Genomic DNA, 11,465 nt, shown 5'->3' with positions numbered 1-11,465 from the left:
GGAATCAACATTATCTGATCAGTTCATAATGGTTCCTTGGACACTGAAATGTCCACCTTTATTGCCCTTAACTTTAGTAGCAGGTACGATAGAGTACTACCACATAATATTTTCTTTCGTACTCTATCGATGTATGTCGTCATAATAAAACTTATACTCCTTTCAGACCTATATCTTGGCGAAATTCAATACAAGCAAAGTATGAGGCACCACCAAGATCCTATGTCATAAATAGAAGATAAAAATTTCTTGGCTCGCCAAAAATATTCCATCTTCACAAGTTAGTAGTCTTACTCCCCCTCGTTTTATGGTACGAGAGTCCCAATGCTTGTATTATTTCATAATTGTATTTATTTAGATAGCATGAGTTATGTCAAACTTCTCCATGACGAAAACTTATGGTTGATTCATAGAACCATTCTTAACTTACTCAACAAAAGAGCATGTTATAATAACAATCCAAGCATCACAACAACTCGTTGAGTAAACTCTATTGAGTTCGATACATCATTAGAGCTCATTATCACACAAGCCTCTAAGATGATCGTTCACACACATTATCAATCACAGGGTAATTGTTAAGCCTCAACAATAGGTGTTGCAATATGCATTTCTTCTCAACTTACCTGATGCATATGAATAAAGATCTAATGGAGTTATCCTTAAGATTCATGTTCATACGCTCCAGGTTCCCCGATGATCACATTATTTAAAGGATGTAAAACATATCCAAAATCTTGATAATAATCATTTTAGTTCTAAACCACAACACCATTGGGCTGAAGATGGAAAAGAACTTAAAGAATAGTGACAAATGATTATAAACGACGTTAGTCAGAAATATAACCACAAGCCAGGTGATACTGACAAACTTGCCACTTGAGTGAAGTGTCACATATGATTATAAACGACGTTGGTCATATATAATCAACATGTTACATCATGATGGTCATTAGACTAGCAAGCTTGCCACTTTAGCATTCATGTGTGCTTCGTAATGCTCATAAGGGACTAAGTACATGCTAACATGATAAAGGAGTCATTTTTCATTCATTCTTCTAAATAAGATTTGTTGCATCTTAATTAGAGAACCAACATTAGAATGTGCTTTTCATACATTCTCCAACCAAGACTTCTCATTGGTTCCATCTTAATTAGAGAATTGAGATACATAGTTTGTTTAGTTGTACATGCTATAATCTAAGTAGGAAAAGTGAACGCGGTATCTCATATTAAATGAGACTTCCATTCTCCCCCTCGAAATGTGGTCTAAACCACAATTTTGATGAGGTCTCATTCATTACACTTCTCTTGCATCTTCAATTGTAACATAGCATATAATCTTTACAAAAGATTCATTTAGTGAAAACATAACTCGTCTCACCATAAGGCGGGACTAACATTACATAATTGGAGTTGACTTAATAACATATAAAATCACGTCATCTATTCGAGAGACGAAATTAAGGTTCCCCAATAACTAGGAGCATGAACAAAGTATCATCAATAAGATGATGAATTAAGTCATCTCCAAAAGCTAGTGGAATAAATAAATCCAATAGTTTTGACTTTATTCTCCTTTGCATTAGTGATGTGCATGATTGCACATGCGTCCTCTCCCAATGTATGTCTTATCATCATGATTAACATCCTTCAACCTTAGTGGCAGAAAAACATTGGGAGATTCCTTACATGAGACAATGATCTCCACTCTCCATGTGGAAAAGTTATTCATAAGGTTCTTCTATGCCAAACTAAAGTTTGACATCAGTATTATTGCTAGAAAAAAGGAGAGAACTTTATGATCATCATAACAAAAAATCAAGCATGAACTAACCATGCAATGCCATGAATAAAAACATGCTTAGTTTTATTCTAATTTGTATCACCGTTGGGCAGATAACAAAACAGAACCTTACTCATTCATAAATGACACATGAAAAAACATAATCAATCAGAATATCATCATATGCTATTAGAATGCTTGCTCATTAAATCTCTAATCAAAACTTCTCGTTGGTTCCATTTTGACCAGAGAGATGTCAAATCTTGTAATGACCAACAAGAACTACGACTAAATTAATTGCCATCATTAACATAAAGTAACATCATAATATAATCATGTGTGCCATGAGGCACAGTGATGCCTTTTGACACTAAATCTCACAACGATAATATAAATATTGAACTTAAGTGTCAAAATTATTGTTAGAATTGTCAATGACATACAATGAAAATGAGATTGGAATTAACATATAAATATGAATGTCACTCCCACCGAGTAATAATTAAAGAAGGCATTCAGAGTGAAAATGTCATAAATATAAATGCCATTGCCAACATTAAAATTGACACTAACATTATTGTTAGGTTGTCATAAGATTTTCAAAATAATAAAATTTGGACATAAAGTTACGTAAGAATTCACCAAATAATAATATTTGACAAATTATGATGGTCAAATAAATGGCAACATGTACTTTGGATAGATTTCATAAAAATGTCATATAATGACTAGGATATTGCATATCACATAAAATTCTTTAAACAACATTTATTTGTTTAGAGAATCAACCATAAGTTTATTGATACCATTTTGGTCCATTATGCTTATTTCAATAGTCACTAGTAGAAAACAGGGCTATGGTCCAGGCCGGCTCAGCCCATTAGTCCCGGTTCAGTCTAGAACTGGGACCAATGTGGGCATTGGTCCCGGTTCGTGAGCCCAGGGGGCTGGCCGGGCCACGTGGGCCATTGGTCCCGGTTCGTCTGGACCTTTTGGTCCCGGTTGGTGGGACGAACCGGGACCAATGGGCCTCGCTCCTGGCCCACCACCATTGGTCCCGGTTGGTGGCTTGAACCGGGACCAAAGGCTTCCCTTTAGTCCCGGTTCATGTCATCAACCGGGACCAATGAGGTGCCTATATATACCCCCTCGCGCAAGAGCAGAGCACAGTGCTCTGTTTTTTCTGGCCGAGGGGGAGAGGGCTTTGTGGTGCTCTAGCTCACCTCCTATGCACATGAGGTGTTCGATGGAATGCCCGAGCCACACTACTTAAGCTTTCTCCTCTCGAAGCTCGACCTCCAAGCTCCATTTTCCTTGAGATTTGTCTAGATTTAGAGGTCCGTCACGCCCCGTCCCCGTCTTCACCGCCGTCGATCACCCGTGCCGATCTCATCACCGACACCACCGTGGTGAGCCTCTTGTTCTTATCTTCTTTCTGAAAGGAAAAATATTCTTACTTGTATGTTTAGATAGATACTTGTATCATTTTCTTACATTTATTATTGCATCTTATATAGTGCGATGGTTTTGGTATCCGCCCCCGTCGGCCCTCGTCCTGTCTATGATTCGGATTTGGTATGTATATTATCTTTATAACTATTGGTTCATTTATTGTTTATGAAAATTATGCCGACCAACGTGACATAGATTTTATTTATCTAGGATGTATGTGAATCAGAAATGCCAACCGACCCTATTGTCGAGAGGTTAAATTTAGTTGAAGAAGAAAACAATTTGTTGAAGGAAAAAATAAAATAAATTGAGGAGGAGAAGATGATATTGGAGTTGCATGTTGCGGATGTCGTCGATGATCACAAGATCAAGATGGATGCAATGCGCTTGAAGATTAGAAAGATTAGAAAATATGCCATTCATACCGAGGCTTGGTATCATTATGCCGTTGGATCAATTGTTACCTTGGTTGCGATTATGATCGCATTTGTTTTCACATTGAAATGTTTTACATAGTTTCAATGTATGGTTTAATTAATTAGATGCTCTGGAGAGCTATATGTTGTTAGATGAGAACTATGTATGCACTTTGGTTTTAATGTAATGATGAACTTCTATTAATTTGGACACTTAATTATATATAATGCACGGAGATGAACCGGCAATGGATGTACGGTGACAGACACACCCGCGAGTACATTAAGGGCGTGCATGAGTTTCTCGATGCGGCTGAGGCAAACAAGCAGAATGGTTTTATGTGTTGTCCATGCACTGAATGTGGGAATACGAGGTCTTACTCTAACCGGAAAATCCTTCACTCCCACCTGCTTTACAAGGGTTTCATGCCACACTATAATGTTTGGACGAGGCACGGAGAAATAGGGGTTATGATGGAAGACGGCGAAGAAGAAGAGTACGATGACAACTATGTGCCCCCTGAATACGGTGATGCTGCAACGGGGGGAGCTGGTGAAGATCAAGAGGAACCAGACGATGTGCCCAATGATGCTGCCACGGGTGAAGCTGCTGAAGATCAAGAGGAACCAGACGATGTGCCCGATGATGATGATCTCCGCCGGGTCATTGTCGATGCAAGGACGCAATGCATTAGTCAAAAGGAGAAGATGAAGTTCGATCACATGTTAGAGGATCACAAAAAAGGGTTATACCCCAATTGCGAAGATGGCAACACAAAGCTCGGTACCGTACTGGAATTGCTGCAGTGGAAGGCAGAGAATGCTGTGGCTGACAAAGGATTTGAGAAGCTACTGAAAATATTGAAGAAGAAGCTTCCAAAGGATAACGAATTGCCCGACAGTACATACGCAGCAAAGAAGGTCGTATGCCCTCTAGGATTGGAGGTGGAGAAGATACATGCATGCCCTAATGACTGCATCCTCTACCGCGGTGCATACAAGGATCTGAACGCATGCCCTGGTGATGTTGACGGCGAGCCCCTCAGGAAGAGGGTTCCTGCGAAGGTGATGTGGTATGCTCCTATAATACCACGGTTGAAACGTCTGTTCAGAAACGAAGAGCATGCCAAGTTGATGCGATGGCACAGTGAGAACCGAAAGAAAGATGGGAAGTTGAGAGCACCCGCTGACGGGTCGCAGTGGAGAAAAATCGAGAGAAAGTACTGGGATGAGTTTGCAAAGGACCCAAGGAATGTATGGTTTGCTTTAAGCGCGGATGGCATTAATCCTTTCGGGGAGCAGAGCAATAATCACAGCACCTGGCCTGTGACTCTATGTATGCATAACCTTCCTCCTTGGATGTGCATGAAGCGGAAGTTCATTATGATGCCAGTTCTCATCCAAGGCCCTAAGCAACCCGGCAACGAAATTGATGTGTACCTAAGGCCATTAGTTGAAGAACTTTTACAGCTGTGGAATGGAAACGGTGTACGTACGTGGGATGAGCACAGACATGAGGAATTTAACCTTAAGGCGTTGCTGTTCGTGACCATCAACGATTGGCCCGCTCTCAGTAACCTTTCAGGACAGACAAACAAAGGATACCACGCATGCACGCACTGTTTAGAGGACACTGAAAGTATATACCTGGACAAATGCAGGAAGAATGTGTACCTGGGCCATCGTCGATTTCTTCCGACCAACCATCAATGTCGAAAGAAAGGCAAGCATTTCAAAGGCGAGGCAGATCACCGGAAGAAGCCCGCCATGCGCACCGGTGATCACGTGCTTGCTATGGTCAATGATTTACACTACGTAATCTTTGAAAAGGGTCCCGGTGGACTAGCTATTCTGAATGACGCTGAGGGACACGCACCCATGTGGAAGAAGAAATCTATATTTTGGGACCTACCCTACTGGAAAGACCTAGAGGTCCGCTCCTCAATCGACGTGATGCACGTGACGAAGAACCTTTGCGTGAACCTGCTAGGCTTCTTGGGCGTGTATGGGAAGACAAAAGATACACCTGAGGCACGGGAGGACCTGCAACGTTTGCACGAAAAAGACGGCATGCCTCCGAAGCAGTATAAAGGTCCTGCCAGCTACGCTCTTACGAAAGAAGAGAAAGAAATCTTCTTTGAATGCCTGGTCAGTATGAAGGTCACAACTGGCTTCTCGTCGAATATAAAGGGAATAATAAATATGCCAGAGAAAAAGTTTCAGAACCTGAAGTCTCATGACTGCCACGTGATTATGACGCAACTGCTTCCGGTTGCATTGAGGGGGCTTCTACCGGAAAACGTCTGATTAGCCATTGTGAAGCTATGTGCATTCCTCAATGCAGTCTCTCAGAAGGTGATCGATCCAGAAATCGTACCAAGGCTAAGGAGTGATGTGGTGCAATGTCTTGTCAGTTTCGAGCTGGTGTTCCCACCATCCTTCTTCAATATCATGACGCACGTCCTAGTTCATCTAGTCGACGAGATTGTCATCCTGGGGCCCGTATTTCTACACAATATGTTCCCCTTTGAGAGGTTCATGGGAGTCCTAAAGAAATATGTCCGTAACCGCGCTAGGCCAGAAGGAAGCATCTCCATGGACCATCAAACAGAGGATGTTATCGGGTTTTGTGTTGACTTCATTCCTGGCCTTAACAAGATAGGTCTCCCTAAATCGCAGTATGAGGGGAGACTGACTGGAAAAGGCACTCTTGGAAGAGACTCAATAATATGCAGGGACGGATATTCTTGGTCTCAAGCACACTACACAGTTCTACAGAACTCTACCTTGGTGACCCCGTATGTCGATGAACACAAGAACAGTCTGCGCTCCAAACACCCGGAGCAGTGCGACGACTGGATTACATGTGAACACATCAGGACTTTCAGCAGTTGGTTGGAAACACGTCTCAGAGGTGACAACACTGTTTGTGATGAGTTGTACTTGTTGTCCAGGGGACCATCTTTGACTGTATTGACTTACAAAGGATACAAGATAAATGGGAATACATTTTACACGATCGCCCAAGATCAAAAGAGCACCAACCAAAACAGCGGTGTCCGCTTTGATGCAGCAACCGAGAGCGGAAAGGACACATATTATGGTTACATAGTGGACATATGGGAACTTGACTACGGACCTGATTTTAAGGTCCCTTTGTTTAAGTGCAAATGGGTCAATCTGTTAGGCGGCGGGGTATAGGTAGACCCACAGTACGGAATGACAACAGTGGATCTGAAAAATCTTGGGTACACTGACGAACCGTTCGTTCTAGCCAATGATGTGACACAGGTTATCTATGTGAAGGACATGTCTACCAAACCGAGAAAAAGAAAAGATAAGGAAGCGAATACATCATACGATGAGCCAAAGCGCCACATAGTTCTTTCAGGAAAAAGGGACATCCTGGGAGTGGACGGCAAGACAGACATGTCTGAAGATTATGAAAAGTTTCATGAAATTCCTCCCTTCAATGTCAAGGCTGACACAAGCATCCTGATAAACAATGAAGATTATCCATGGTTACGGCGCAATAAGCAAATGACACAAGCGAAGAAAAAGTGAAGACTTTCTCCCGCAACTATTATGATGATATCATGCCAAATTTGTAACAGGCGACATGCTACCATTGTCCGTTTTATACATGCACATGCTATGTGGGTGAAATTATGATACCATGCCAACTTTCAACCTTTTCAGAGTTCATTTTGAAATGCTTTCCAATTTCAGAGTCATTTAGCTCAAATAATGAATTAATAGCAAACAGAATGAACTACAAAACTTTTAGGAAAATAAAAACAACCAATTAAAATATTATGTTATGATCAACTAATATAAAACTATAATATTCTTCAATAGCAAAAAGAATATAATTTTTGTGACCTAAAATCAAACTATAAGTATTTAATTGTAATTATAAATAAAAAATAAATAGCAAAGAAGAAAAAAATTCTATTTTTATAGTAAAGTTATTCATAAACTAGTGATTGACACAAATTTTATAAAATTCAAATTTAAACTATTCAAAATTTTAAAACTAATGGCACTAACAGAAAGTTTATAATTTTTGTGACCTAAAATCAAAAAGAAATCACTAAAAAACTATAAGTATTTAGTTGTAAGTATAAATAAAAAATAAATAATGTTTTTTTTCTATTTTTATAGTAAAGTTATTCATAAACTAGTTATTCACACAAATTTTTAAAAATTCAAATTTAAACTATTCAAAATTTAAAACTAATGGCACTAACAGAAAGTTTATAATTACTGTAAGTATTTAGTTTTAAGTAGAAATAAAAAAAATAAAAAACCAAAAAAATATAGAAATAAAAAAGAAAAAACCAAAAAAATGCCACCTACTGGGCCTCCACGGCCTGAATACGACTAGAAACCCTACATGGGCCAGGATTCAGGCCCGCAGAGGACCAATAGGCCCACAGGCAGTAACAAGTTTAGGCCCGAAAGCCTGCATTAGAGAGGAGCTCGAATGGGGAGGCACAGCAGCGCTTATAAACAAGTGTCGGCGCCCTTCAGCTAGAGATGTGGGACTAAACTTCAGCTAGCGATGCAGCACAAGGCCATTGGTCCCGGTTGGTGGCACCAACCGGGACTAAAGGGGGCATTGGTCACGGTTCGTGGCACCAACCGTGACCATTGCCCCCCTTTAGTCCCGGTTGGTGCCACCAACCGGGACCAATGGCCTTCGCTTCCCGCCCTTTCGGCTGCCGAAAATTGGCCTTTGGTCCCGGTTCGTCGCACCAACCGGGACTAAAGGGGGGCATTAGTCCCGGTTTGTGCCACGAACCGGGACCAATGCTCTTGCTATATATACAGCACTTGTCAAAAATTTCATTAAGTTCCTCATTCTGCCCCGACGCCCTGCTCCTCGTCCTCGTCGCCCACGCACGTCGTCGCCCGCGCCGCCCCGACATCGCCCGCGCCGCCCCCGCCGTCGCCCGAGCCCCGCGCTGCTCCGAGCCCGCCGTCCTCGTCGCCCCTGCCCCGTCGCCGCCAGGCGCTGCCCCGACGCCGCCCGCCGCCCGCCCCCGCCAACGCCGTGGTCGTCGCCGACGCCATCGCCGCCGCCGCCGCTGTCGCCCTCGCCGGCCGCCCCCGTTGTGAGCCGCCGCCGTCGAGGCTCTGTTTATATATGCAAAAATTTATACATATATGCAAGTATATATGTATTTTATATATGCAAAAATTTATATATCTAGCTAGGAAGAAGGAAGAAAGGAAGAAGAAGAAAAACTTATATATGAGAAATGTATGTATTTATATATGAGAAATGTATGTATGTATAGATGTATGTATGTGGATACATGAGGCGGGTCGATATACCCCCTCTTCGATAGCATTTTTGTGCATTTTAGGTTAGTGTATATATATGTTGATGTATATATGCAAAAGTTTTTCATATATGCATTTTTTCATATATGTATTAATTTTTTTAAGTTGTTAGTAGATATCGATTTTAGGTTAGTGCATTTTATCACTGATTTTAGGTTAGTTGAGCCTCTTTAGTGCATTTTATGTTTGTTGCATTTTAGGTTAGTGCATTTTATGTTAGTGGAGAGGAAAAAGTAAAATAAGGAAAAGGAAAATAAGTAGAGAAAGAAGGAGAAGAAGAAGGAGAAGACGAGGAGAGGAAGAAAAGGAAGAGGACAAGAAGAAAGGAATAGAGGAGAAGAAGAAAAAATAGAAAAATAATTCTATTTTTTCTTCTTCTCCTCTATTCCTTTCTTCTTCTCCTCTTTTTTTTCTTCTTTTTTTTCTTCGATCTTCTCCCCCTCCCGATAGGAAAGTTTTATATAGAAAGTTACAATTTTAGAAAAGTTTTATATATGCAAAAAATACAATTTTAGAAAAAGAAGGATAGGAAAGAAGAAAATAAGAAGAGGAAAGAAAAAAGAAGAGGAGAGGAAAAGAAGAGAAGAAATAAATAAGAAGAAGAAAAAGAAGAGGAGAAGGAAGAAAGGAATAGTGGAGAAGAAGAGAAAATAGAAATTTATTTCTCCTCTTCGAGGGGTCGAGGGTTCGAGGGGTCGAGAGAGGTTTCCTATTGTCAAAGTATTGAAGAAATCCATGCCTTCATCATTAGCCGGAAGTAACCAGGGCATGTTGGTACGAAGTTCTACAAAGTTGTTCTGGAATGGAGTCCCAGATAGAATAATCCGCCTTTTGGTACGAATTCAGCAAAGGCCTTCCAAATAGCGATATTCGGAAGGCTCTTTCTGAACTTTGTACCAAAAAGCGAATTATCCTATCTGGGACTCCGTTCCAGAACAACTTTGAAGAGCTTCGTACCATCATGCACATGTTACTTTCGCCTAATGATGAAGACATGGTTTTGTTGAATCCTTTGACACTAGGCAACCTCCCGACCCCTCGGCGATCCTCTCGAACATGAGAGGAAGAAGAGGGTCGTCTAGGGGTCGAGGGTTCCAGGGTCGTCGAGGGTTCGAGGGGTCGAGGATCGCCGAGGGGTCGAGAGAGGTTTCCTAGTGTCAAAGTATTGAAGAAATCCATGCTTTCATCATTAGCCGGAAGTAACCAGGGCATGTTAGTACGAAGTTCTGCAAAGTTGTTCTGGAATGGAGTCCCAGATAGAATAATCCGCCTTTTGTTACGAATTCAGCAAAGGCCTTCCAAATAGCGATATTCGGAAGACTCTTGTTGAACTTTGTACCAAAAAGCGAATTATCCTATCTGGGACTCCGTTCCAGAACAACTTTGAAGAGCTTCGTACCATCATGCACATGTTACTTTCGCCTAATGATGAAGACATGGTTTTGTTGAATCCTTTGACACTACGCAACCTCCCGACCCCTCGGCGATCCTCTCGAACATGAGAGGAAGAAGAGGGTCATCTAGGGGTCGAGGGTTCCAGGGTCGTCGAGGGTTCGAGGGGTCGAGGATCGCCGAGGGGTCGAGAGAGGTTTCCTAGTGTCAAAGTATTGAAGAAATCCATGCCCTCATCATTAGCCGGAAGTAACCAGGGCATGTTGGTACGAAGTTCTGCAAAGTTGTTCTGGAATGGAGTCCCGGATAGAATAATCCGCCTTTTGGTACGAATTCAGCAAAGGCCTTCCAAATAGCGATATTTGGAAGGCTCTTTCTGAACTTTGTACCAAAAAGCGAATTATCCTATCTGGGATTCCGTTCCAGAACAACTTTGAAGAGCTTCGTACCATCATGCACATGTTACTTTCGCCTAATGATGAAGACATGGTTTTGTTGAATCATTTGACACTAGGCAACCTCCCGACCCCTCGGCGATCCTCTAGAACATGAGAGGAAGAAGAGGATAAAAAAAGAAGAGGAAGAAGAAAAAAAAGAGGAGAAGAAAGAATAGAGGAGTTCTTCTCCTCTATTCTTTCTTCTCCTCTTTTTTTCTTCTTCTTCCTCTTTTTTTTATCGGGAACGAGGGTCGTCGAGGGACATAGATGTAGTGTCGTCGTTGTCGATATATACCCCCTCCCGATAGCTTACTATGATTAGGTAGCTAGTTCTACGTTTGGCACTAATATATCCATCTGTCATGTTTGAATAATAATTGCCATGTTGTAAATATTTGTAGAAACTATGGACACCGCCCTAGACGAAGCAATAAAAGAAGCGTTGTTGAGGGACATAATCGCGAAAGGAAGTGATGCCATCTCGTTGTTTCTCAACGAAACCGATGGTCTGGAAGGAGAGGGTGAACAAGCTGGCTACGGTGACCTAATGCCGGTGCAAGAAGAAGAACATGAGGACGGTTCCGGTGACCCAATGCCGGTGCAAGAAGGAGACCGTGATGACGGCTCCGGTGA

The sequence above is a fragment of the Triticum urartu genome, chromosome 7A, assembly GCF_056163025.1.
Source record: "Triticum urartu cultivar PI428250 chromosome 7A, HENAU_Tu73, whole genome shotgun sequence".
Lineage (NCBI taxonomy): Eukaryota > Viridiplantae > Streptophyta > Magnoliopsida > Poales > Poaceae > Triticum > Triticum urartu.
Note: the sequence above shows the minus strand (reverse complement) of the source record.